General features: G+C 40.9%; 1 pseudogene; it reads right to left on the bottom strand.

The window, feature by feature from the left end:
- Positions 1 to 5059: 5059 nt before the first annotated feature.
- On the bottom strand, positions 5060 to 6842 carry LOC126899623 (uncharacterized; annotated as a pseudogene).
- Between the last annotated feature and the right edge of the window lie 5927 nt (positions 6843 to 12769).

Genomic DNA, 12769 nt, shown 5'->3' with positions numbered 1-12769 from the left:
CACGACAAACACCTGCTAATAAAATTACTATAATCTCAGACATATTACATATTTTAAATTTTGTTCAGTAAAATCTACCAAATATATCATTATTTTTTAGTTAGGATTATAGAAATTTTATTATTGTCCAATATTAATGAACAACCCCACAAAGAAAGAATTAATTACAGTAGTTAAGTTTGTATTTAAAGAAGTAATTAATAATTATCGTAATAATATCATTAAATGCAAATATCATTTATTTAAAATCATAACTGATATTCTCTGGGAAGTAACTCTACATCTCGATATTAATATATATAAAGCTCAAACCATACAAAGATTTCTTTTTGCCTTTATAAACAATAATAACACATTTCCAATAACAGAAACAACGTTATTACTCAAAATTTCATTAGTATTAAGTTATTTACAAGATCATCAAATAAACGAAATACTCGAGGTTATACCGAATTACGAATATCTCAGGAATAATAAAACCAAACATACATATATTTAATGTGCTAATTTCATTTTCAATTTCAAAATTAACTAGACACATGAGTTTTCCTACTAAAGTAGAATTTATCAAAATAACAAAATATATTTTAAACAGAATCATATCAAATTACACAAACAAAATCATTACACATAAATTACAGTTGCATTACATAATCTTAGATGCACTTTGGGAGACAACTTTGCGTATGAAAATCAACATTAACAAGTTTCTCATTATTCAAAGATTTATTCAAATATACACAACACCTAATTCCTATCCTTTGTTAGAATCAGCTATAATTCTCAAATTAACTATTGCATTGAAATATCATAATATCATAATTAGAATTTTTAGTTAATCTTAAGATTTATTCAAAGTGTCTCTCCACTTATCGACCAGCTAGTCTGATCTCTGCCACAGTGCGGGCAATCGGAGTGTAGGACACTTATATAATTTATAACGCATGACTTATTAATATTATTTTGTAATATACATTAGATATTCTAAGGTACTTAATTTGATTGAGTTGTATCTATTACTTATTGAAGGGCCACAACCTGGCTGGACAGGGTAATAGTACAATAATATCATAATTAGAATTTTTAGTTAATCTTAAGATTTTTTCAAAGTGTCTCTCCACTTATCGACCAGCTAGTCTGATCTCTGCCACAGTGCGGGCAATCGGAGTGTAGGACACTTATATAATTTATAACGCATGACTTATTAATATTATTTTGTAATATACATTAGATATTCTAAGGTACTTAATTTGATTGAGTTGTATCTACTACTTATTGAAGGGCCACAACCTGGCTGGACAGGGTAATAGTACAATAATATCATAATTACGATTTTAGTTAACCATAAGATTTCTTCATAGTGTCTCTCCACTTATCGACTAGCTAGTCTGATCTCTGTCACAGTGCGGGCAATCGGAGTGTAGGACACTAGTATAATCTATTGTGCAAAGAACTGAAATTGAGCTCGCATCTACCCTAGATCACTATTTGGACGACTGAAAAGACGTAGGCCACTTGGAAATAGTTTGTTGCACCCATCCTTTTTACACTACGCCTGCTACGATTATTATTTCCTTATTGGCCACCTGTGTTACATTTCTTTACATTTCTTCCCTTTCACACTTCGAGCCCCACGTTGGGCGCAACTTGTAATAAACCAAAAATAAAAAGAAAGAAAAGAAAAGGGAAAATAAATAATAGAGAGTGAATAAAAAGAAAATTAGGGTTGCTTAGTAAATATAAAAAGAAATTGGCAGTACTTAATAAATTATTGTTATCATTATTTGTTATAAGTTTTTGTAATTTTAATGTCTTCAATTTTATTTAAATTAATTTTCTCATTAATTGTTTCTCTCATTAATTATTAATGGTTTATCACGCAATCGATTGTTGGAAGTTTGAAAGCATAGGTTAAATTGTACTTACCTTACGTCCTGTGTAATAAAATAATTTTAAAAAGATGTAATATTTAAAATACTATTTGATGTTTATTTTCATAACAAGAAAAATAAAATATTATTAATGATTGAACAAATTAAATTAAATTAAAAGATTAACCAAAACAAAATTCACTTTAAAATTTCTAAGTGTCATTTAGTTTTAAAGAAAAATATTCTAAGTCCAAATTAATTAAAAAATCGACTAAGTCCCGGAGAGTGAAATCTTGAGTAGAGCGTCGTAGATTTTGTGTATTTTAAAATCGTCAAAAGAACTGGTTTAGATGGGGAAAAATGGCTTTATATAGTGTGAAAGGGGTAGCCTAGCGATCTCTACCGTGATCCTAGAAGCTGAGGCTTTGTATTGTAATTGGTTAATTAAAAGAGGGTCCCTGCGTGTAGGCGTTACTTAATAATTTCTACAAGAGGGAGATTTTATTGTATAATTAAAGGGTTATTTTGTATCTTAAATAAGAGAACCCTGTTTTGGTGATCTTGTATAATCATGATATGTGACATACATGTACAAATGATAACATCATATTATATGTTAATATTATATGTAATAATATAATATTACAACTACGGCCAACTTCATTAATTTTTAACATTTAATTCATCCGTCGCTCAATACCGTGTTTCCAACAGTGTGTTATTTTTTTACGTTATATAACGTTCGTATGCGATCGAATCACGCAGCGCCGTCCATATAGTATTAGTATATTTGTCTATGGCGCCGTCCATCCGTCGGGCGAAATACGCGCCGGGTCGCTCGCGCGCGATCAAATTGTGTTGGGTTTCATCGGACTAGTACACGTTGGGTCTTTTATTGATATTGTTACTACAATATGCAAAAAAGGCAAAATCTTGATAGGTATTGTGAGTTGCAGGGCTAGGGAGGTTGTAACTAGAGTTCAGCGGTGGCTGTCATAGAAGACAAATTGTTGGAACGAATGACCTCTCAACAACCATGTTCTTGAGAGGGTTCAGTGGAATTACTGAAACCTCTACACGGCACTCAGATGACGTTACAAGTTACCAGTCCAGTGAAGAAAATACGACAACTGACCAGGAGACGTAACGAAACGTCAACTGTCGGAGAAGAAAGCGACGATGAACAGATACGAGCGGGAATTAAATCGGGCGTCGCTCAGTCCGGATATGGAATGCGGTCAAGTACGTAAAGTTTTTATTTTTATTTAATGGAACCACTACTGGTAACCTTTTAATATTACAGCGGTTTCGAATGTCTCCAGTTCCAGTGAAAGCGTTTCAGAAAGATCCGTCCAGAGGTTGGCCAGACGATTTGATTCAGCTAAGAGAGAAAGTATTGCACCTTACTCGGGACGATGCTTTGGCGCTGATACAACGAGAATTGCCGTACGATTCGTCAATGGTGTCGACAATAGCAAAACTGTTGTATTTTCTGAACGAAACGGAGCACCGTATACCAACAGCCGTGTTCGTGCTACTCCTGTGGCTCCTGTCGGAAGACTGGCAAATGCTGTCACCAAAAATGTGGACAACAATTACATTACCGGAAACCATTTCACAAATAGACCTCGAAGACACTACAGAGCCGTTTGGAGCGACCATGAGTACGTTGTTGGCCAAAACATGGAAGCGTATGACGAAGCATTGGAGGAATATTCCTGTCGAATCGCTACTGCGAGTTTTGCAGACGGCCGAACTCGTTACAGGTCATGGGTTTTTGTGCTTGTTGGACCTGGAGCAGTTCGCCGATGCATTAATGAGCTCGCAGGTATGGTACAAAGGTTCAGTAGGACCAGTGATCGACAGGATTCCACAGTCGTCGTCTCATCGCACGACGACCACTTACACGTCGCGCACACCTGTCCAAATACAAACGGAGCTTGTAGGTGTGCGTGGTGGAAAGCGTTGTCGTTCTCCGGCAAATTCCTCTGACGGGAACTCCGACGAAGAAGCCGAGTGTCTGATCTCACGCAAAGCGATTGGAAAGCAATCTTGGTAAGCGAAGTAATGCTGTTTGTTAACATGTTTATAAACAAAAACGTCTTTTTGCAGGGATATTTTAGTGGACAAGGAAGGTCTATCGTCTTCCTTGTCATTGGAGGTCGACCCGCTCGACCTTTGTTACGAACTGAGACTGTACCGTCGTCAAGATATAAGGAATGTGGAGAAAAAGGAGTTGTGGAAACATGCGATTCTTCATTTGAAGGGGACGTGCCTCCAGAACTCAGACGACCACAATTACTTAAGAAAGTTGACGAAGGCGACGTTACGTCAAATAAAGTCGAGCGGGGAGGACTTCAAATACGTACCAAAAAGACGGTGAGAGTGACAAAAGAAACGGTCCGTGAAGCTTTTAACGATTTATTAAGGTACCATCCTACTTCCCCTCCTTCTTGCATTTTTAGAACGCCAGAATACTTTAATAATGCACTTTTTAATGATTTGCACCCTCAGCACATTCTCGCCACAAACGCTATAGATAAATGGTGCGGAATTTTGAACCATTGGTCTATGGAAGATTTCAAGATTTTTTATTCTAATCCTTCTTGTACACCTTATTTTAACGGCTACCAATATAGCGTGCACAATTCGTATTATTCGGTAGAGTACTCCGTGATAATAGCTAATCGTCTTTTAATGTTTCAATTTTCGGACGATTCCGCCGCCGTCAGAGAATTTTTACAAACCCTATATAACGTTTTAAATAAAAAAATCCCTAAACTAAATACGATTTTAATACTATCACCCACTAGTGCAGGCAAAAAATTTTTTTTTGACGCAGTGTGCTCCTATTTTTTAAATTACGGTGTCATCAGTAAATTAAACCGATATAACACTTTTGGTTATATGGAGGGGGCCGATAAACGGGTGGTTTTATGGAACGAGCCTAATTACGAGACATCAGAAATAGAGAAATTGAAAGAATTGCTAGGCAGCGATACGTGTAGAGTGCAAGTCAAGTTTAAAGGTGATCAAACAGTGCAAGGTCCTCCTTTTATCATTCTAACTAATAATTATATACCACTCATTAACGACAGTACTTTTAAACATCGCATTAAATGCTATCGGTGGAAAACGGCCTCGTTATTCGCCGAGTACGATAAGAAAATAAACCCATTAATGCTGTTTCCTTTATTGCAACTGTATGATATCAGCATGTAAATTACTTATTGCTAATAGATAAATAATAAACTATAAACGTGTGTGTAAACACTTTATTAAAAAAAAACGTATTTATGATAATTATAAATTTAATTATTAAATAATTTTGAAATGACTTTGCTTTGTCTTTGAATTATTTTTTAGGTTATTGTTGTCATAGCATATTTATCCATCCACATGCTGAGCGTGGGATTATTAACTAAAGCAGTACCTCCCCATTGAAATTCTCGTATAGTTTCTCCGTGTGTGACGTTGGGTTGTTGAGCTCGACACATATCGTTAGGCATCCCAAAAGCTACTGTACACTCTACCGCAATGTCCCACAAAGCCTCGACGTCTGTCCATTTCGACGGTATCAACCTATTTTCGGTGGTCGTCATTTTAGGTACTGGATAAATTCCGACGTGTAACGACGGCTGTGCCTTTGGATTACGTCTATCGGTCTTTTTATAATAGTATGCAGATAATTCTAGAAGATCTATATGTCTGGTATCTTTTATTTTTTTCCAAGTACGCGACTCTTCACTATAAGTTGTTATGTCAGAATACTCGTAACCGGTCGTTTTGTTGCTCATATTAGTTTCGGTGGGAGTTTTATTTGTGACTATATTTACAGCTGCTCCTTCCGATATACCGATGTCGGTATAAGCTATTTGATCTGGATGCAAATAGGACCCAAAATGAGGTATAGGTTCGTTTAAGAAACCGTATTCGGGTTCGTACTCATAATACACTATGCGATCACCAATGTAATGGCTGGCGTCGAATTTATTGATGTATTTATTCAGACGTTGCTACGTAAATTCCGCTGCACCTTTAACTTGTCGGTGATACATGGTGTAATAATGAGTAAGTATGGAAGGCAAATTCATAAAAGATGTCGGTAAAGTGTCGGTGAAAGCTTGATCGTTGTCCAATGTACCGTACCAAATATCGTGTTGTTTTTTATAATCCATATCACTTTTTATACTATCAACTTGCATGGGTTCCGTAGCGTTGAACGTGTACGACCGATTCACGCCTGTGGTGTTGACGTTTAAACCTATAGCGTACACTCCAAATTTATTTTGATTTAATGTCGCCAGAGACGACGTTGTAGAGGCAGTTTCAAAAGCCGTTCTCGGATTTCGCATGACAACGGTACATTTCACTTTCACTATACGAGCACCTCTGGGCATTTGTTTGACTTTTTCTTTGGTTAAATATAAGTGAACTCTGTCTACCGGTATTTCCGCTAAACTGGTGGACGCAAAATGACTGTCTCTAGCAATGTCCGCACCAATAGGTTTAACAAGCCACGCAATTCCGTAGCTAACAAATTGATGATTTTTTCGAAAAACCGCGGTGTACCCGACAGTGTTGTCAAAAGGACGGGGTATTGAAGCAAATGCAATAACAGGATTACCAGTATCGGCATCGCCAGCCGCCTCATTAGCCGTTCCAGGCAATTCCGTTTTTTTCGTTGGTGGTTCTCCCATAGCTCCAGCCTCTCTTCCAGCCGCTTTTTACTCGTTGAGAGATTTAGCTTCTGTTCCTGTTCCCGCTGCCGTTCCTCCAATAGCTGTTCTGTCCGGCGTCGTTGTTGAGACAGTCGGTGGCATTCCAGACACTGCATCTATAAAAGTAGAACCTTTGTAATAAACTAGCGGCCAACCTCGACGCAAACGAGCTAAATTATGTTGTCTAACCGAATACACGCATTGCGAAGCGTTGATCGTAGACCACTGTCTACGGAACCACGGTTCCTTATCCAACCAACGCATAGCACTTACTTGTGTCGACTGGTGTCGCTGTTCGTGGCAACTCTCCTCTGCGTCTCACTATTCTGTCAAACCAGGGAACGTGTGTGGAGGTTTCATTCGACGACTGGTACAATGCTTTGTGACTTCCGCTTATGCCTTCCCACGTTCTCTCTGCTGCTATTTTAACACCTAGTCCAACAGCAGCCGCTACATTTCCATACCACGGATCAACTGTATTCAAAGCATGTTTTATCATAGCTGTATCAATAATATTTATATTACTTATTGACGTGTCAGTTGCGTTAGCGTATGCGACGTCATGTTCTAAAGCTTCCCAATCTAATTGTTTTTGCGGTAAACGAGTTCCAACAAAATTTGTATTTTGATTCACTTTATTACCTGGTCCCGTATAATCTGAATTGAACCACGTTATACCGCCATTTTTACATTATCAGTTATATATTTTTGTTGTTGATAAACGTTGGGGTACTGTTCACCATAAACGGGTGGAATTTTTTTGAGACCGGTAAACGTTGTCATACCCACGAGAGCCATTTTAAACAACGGTCACCCATCCGCGCTTAACTACGGCGGCCAACTGGTTACTGCTTGGTGCTTGCTCGAAAGAGGAATTCTTTTCCTCTTTCCGACGACACGTGCGGTACCCACCCACCTGTACGCTCCGCACATAGCATGGCCCTGCCAAATGGCGCATATGCGCAATAGCGCGTGCCGGCGGCCGCTGTCGTTGGTAGACCGCCTAAAGGAGTCATCACATGAAAAGGAGAGAATCAAGTCGGTGGATAGCTTGGACAGCGAGTCCCTGGAATACACCACCTCGCTTTTGGAAGAGCTGGAGAAAACTGCAAGCGATAAAATTGCTAGGATTGGTAGGAGGATCGAGCAGATGGCGGCCTTTGTTAAGTCGCCAGCCGGGAGAAATGTACATACTAATCTGAAGGTATTAATTAGCGACTCAGAAAGAATCTTTAAAAAGGTTAAAGAAAGCAGAGACTTGTCGGAACGCACCAGAGGGTCGTGCCAGCGTAAAATCACTGAGGGTCTGGATATAACTCTGACCCAGAGGCCAAACCAGGACAGCGTAGAGATAGCGACCTTAGACAAGAAGTTAGACGTCCTCATAGAATCGGTAGGAGATGTCCAACTGACGTTGTCAGGTCACCCTCATGCAGATAAAGTCGTGGAGAGGGCATCATACAGGACTGTCCTATGTATGATTAAGAAAAACCGCTTGTAAGCTCTTTCCTAATCATGGATAGTGACGATGAGTTTCCTGACGTTCACGTCGTGAGCAAACCTGTATTTCGAAAAGATAGACATCTATCATCCGCACTCCTCGTAACATAGATAGAATATATGTACAGGTTTCAAAACACTCCGGAGGCACTCAAAGCTGAACATAAACATCTTCTATAAAGGATGCGCACGGATAATCTTACTTTCTTACATCCTGAGTCATTTTACGCATGGTGCATGCAGAAGATATTAAACGGGGAGAGTGTCGACTCGAAGAACAAGGTTGAGCTCAATACCCTACTCCGAACGAGCATACTCTGTACATCATTAGCAATACAGGACTGGACAGGTGTATTCATTCCTCTCGGCATTCCATCAATACCAGCACTAATTGCAAAGGTTTGTGATAGGAAGACTAAGATGGACGAGGTGTTTGATAACATAACCTACGATGACAGGTTTATTGTCGACTCGGCGGCTTTTGACGTAAAAGGGACGGCATATGGGAATCTTCATGTCGTACCCATAAACACATCACAGGCATATATAGTGGCCCACGCTCATCTAACAGGGATCAGGGATATGATCTCTGCCTGGTTTGATACCTTGCTCTACGCGTACCTGTATAGAGAAAAGTGCCCGGGTTTTGACCTTTACGAAAATGTGGAGACATTCATAAGATGCGCATCAGATTATGCCCTTAAACACCCCTTAGAAATATATGATATAATGAAGATATGGCCGTCTCTATGCATTGGAAGGATTCTCAAAGACATAGCGGTAAGCTCTGTCTTTTACAACGCGCTTCTCCCTATACCCTTCTCCATGCACCCATTGATTCAATGGATCCTTCGTCCTGTGACTACCGATGCAGAGGTACATATGCGTCTGAAATTGAGTGGACTAGGTAAGATATTCGGTCACCCCATTATAGATATGGAGAAAAGAATATCGTCGTGGATCGAAAAAGAACCGTCATGAAGTTAGACAAAAGAAAAACGGGGTAAATGTGTAGTAATATGTTTAAGATGGTTTTATGTAGGAGGTACTATGAGGAGCGAGGAAGATGGCCACCATTAGTTATGATCGGAAAGGAGAATGAGGCAGTAAGGAGGAATTATGAACGTGGGACCTGGAACAAATCACGCGCCCACCCCTGAAATTCTAGTTACTTCGCGGGTATACCCGATTCCGCAACGCATTCGAGTTCGATATGTATGTGGACCCCTCCGATCTTCTTTCTGATAAATCTATAACCCCTCGCGTAAACATTGGGTATACGAGTTCGACGCACAAGCCCATTGAAGTCTTTATGGGAGATTTATGAAAAGACCGGAGTTCAAGAGCAAGAGTGTCATTATCTCCTACTTAAGTCAAGAGTATGTGTGGGTTTCGGACTTCATACAGAGAATAAATCAAGGAGACATCCCCTCAGACTAGAGAATAATAATAGCCGTTCCGAAGGAGAGAGAGCACAAGAGAACGAATGCACGCTTTTATGCAAAAATGACACCAGATATGCAACTATACTAAATAGCCACAGAGAGTAACATCGGGGATGTTGTTTTTCGATATATTCGTGAACAATCTATGACAATNAGAATAATAATAGCCGTTCCGAAGGAGAGAGAGCACAAGAGAACGAATGCACGCTTTTATGCAAAAATGACACCAGATATGCATCTATACTAAATAGCCACAGAGAGTAACATCGGGGATGTTGTTTTTCGATATATTCGTGAACAATCTATGACAATGGGGGAAGAACAATTACTACGCACCATCACAAGAATGACCTCCCCACATACAGACCCCCACAAGGCAAAGTACAAATTCATTGTTATTGATTTCTCCTCTTGGTGCACAAATTTTCGCCTGGAGTTCGCTCAGGATGTATTCCGCGATCTGGACAACATTTTTGGGTTTGACATGGTATATCAATATTCACATCTCTTGCCTCTCATGTCCATATTACTATTTCAAGATAGATTTGCACCGCCTTGTCAAGACTATCCCTCGCAAGATCCCTACCCTAGTAAGAGGGCGGTATATGGACCAGAATCTTGGCAAGAGGGGCTGAGGCAAAAGGGTTGGACTCTGCTAACAATCATGTTCATACAGCTATCAGCAGAGGAATGTAATACAACAGCATCTCTTCTCAGACAAGGGGACAATCAAGTTGTATTGCTTCGTATCCCTACCCCTAGGCATCTTGATAGTTTAAAGATGTCAGAACAGGGTTATGTGGATCACTTCGTGGAAGTACTTACTCGTTATGTGTGCGATGCCGGGATTCCCATCAAACCCCTAGAAACCTGGCAGGCAAGTACACTGTTTGAATACTCACGTAAGTACCACTACAAGGGAGCGCAAGTCTCTTGTGCACTACAAAGGATCTCGCGACTGTCGAGTGAAGCGAATCAAGTAGTCCCTACGCTTAACGGGGATTTGTCGGGACTATACTCCACAGGAGCAGCGGCGGCGGCAAAGGATTGTACACCAACGAGGGCATACATAGTGACGCTAGTAGAAGCGATGCACGCCCTCAGAAAGAACATTTTTTAAAGACAAAAGAGGACATATACAGCTTGGTACTCGCATCCACCACCCGTACACTTGGAGGTTTCCCGGTAACCACATTTCCAAACTTTTGTATGCGGGCGATCCAGGACCAACTAACCTCAGGACTACACTGGGCAAGAACACTTTATGACACCTCCTCTACCAGAGAGGCTGTATGTGCACTTGTGACCTTAAGGAAGAAGCATAAGGTAGAATACGAGACTCTCATAAAGAATCCCTCGTGTCTTCTCCTGGCCCTGGCTCTTCAGTCCGAGCATTACCTGAGGGATATGATAAGAATACACATTAATAAAAGAGAAGACCTCGGTGGATATGGACACCCTTCTCATGTACACACGTCAAGTATATTCCGGCGCCATAACACATAGACTACCTTGTCACGCATTGAAGAGAGGAGGAATGACGAACCAAAGTCTCAATTTCTCCAGTCATGTTGGGATCCTTTCGGACACAGCCCTGCATTATGCCAAAAGCGGCACTAACTACACAATTTGTTTCCAGTCGGCATTACTCTATGCTCTCAGTACTTTATCAATCTACAGGGAAAGGGGACTAGATAAAGTCGGAAAGTGGGGTTTGGTTTTCCGTTCTTCTTGTTGCGTGCGAGAGATACCGCCGGAGGAGATTTCTCTCCCGGAGAGTGTGTATAAAGGGGTAGACTTGTAGGACAAGATCGAGGTCCTACGGCCTAAGTATGAGATAAACCGCCAGAGTGTGCTTACTCGTCTCGAGAGTGGGAAATCATATGCAGTGCTCATGGGGCGGAAGTTTGCATTATGGATAAGATCTATGAACACTGTATCACGTATCACCACCCTAGAGAACCGCGCAGTGCACGAAAGTCTCACAGCCCCGTTCGTGAACTTGACAGAATTTGTACATCTAGACTGTAAGCTCTTCTTCTCCTCCCTTATTTACTTCAATTATCTCTTCGACTCACGCTACTTGACCCACGACTACCTCATGTGGGAGGAAATATTACTGGGTGGCCTTCGTAAAACAGTGTATGATGTCTTAGCTGATAGCTTACTTAAGTGCGGGCTCCTCAAGCCTTGGATGAATATATTAGGTCGATCAGAGGACTCAGATGAAGGAAGTGAAGGGCGGCGAGGACTCTTAGTTCAGACATTCTCTCATCTATGCAAAAAGGGCTGGAAAAGGGTGATAATAGAAAACTCCTGGCTCACCCCTGAGGATAGTGAGGCAACGCATGTTCGTGCCTCGCTCCTCCTTCACCAGGCGCACGATATATTCTGGCCTTACCCCCGCGACGTATCCTACCAGACGATTCTAGACACCACACAAGCGGAGGGAAATGGTGGCCTGTTGCTTCCAGGACACACAACATCCGAGGAGGAATCTGTAAGTTACGTGCGCAATCAGGATATACCACATCATCATATTCTTCGACCTCCTCCTCGTCTCTGCAGCACTAGTCAAAACCCCATTTACAATCGACTTGCAGGGAGTATGGGATTCTCCGTCCTCCACACTTCCGTGTTCATAGCGTTATCCGCTCTCTGCCAGGATATCCCGAGTATAAAGATGAAGTCCTCCCTATTTAGCTACGACAAACTTCAATTTCAAGGAGAGATAACAGGGAGAGTCCATTACTGCACCGACGTGAACACCACCCTGCATGTATACAGTGAGCCCATCACAGATTTGTTCAAACTTGAGGGCCTTCCTACAGGAACCTTTGTATTGTATAGACGACGCGATACGGAATCCCTTGTCCCTGGGACATTCCGAACCCTTCGAACCCTAATACGTGTCGGGTATTACTCTGTCTGGCCATTGGCGCATCATCGTGTTCCTAATTCAGGTCACAAAACGGAAGGACCCGAGATTGATACAGGGTTCTCCGACGGACACGCATCTCTGGATTTTTCCGTGTCTCTGGTGTCGCCATTGACAGGGTGTTACAGTGTGCGATAAAGTCGTGCAGATAAAGTCGTGGAGAGGGCATCATACAGTGCGGCGGTCAAAAATCGGAGAAAGGATAAAGAAGAGAGAAGCCATGGAGCTGAAACCAGGCAGACAATTAGAATGGAGAAGGCGTTCAAGCATAACTCAAAAGCCATTATGCTAAAA

This window comes from Daktulosphaira vitifoliae, unplaced genomic scaffold, assembly GCF_025091365.1.
Source record: "Daktulosphaira vitifoliae isolate Bord-2020 unplaced genomic scaffold, ASM2509136v1 Scaffold_2, whole genome shotgun sequence".
Taxonomy (NCBI): Eukaryota; Metazoa; Arthropoda; class Insecta; order Hemiptera; family Phylloxeridae; genus Daktulosphaira; species Daktulosphaira vitifoliae.
This window is presented reverse-complemented; position numbering and strand designations above follow the sequence as displayed.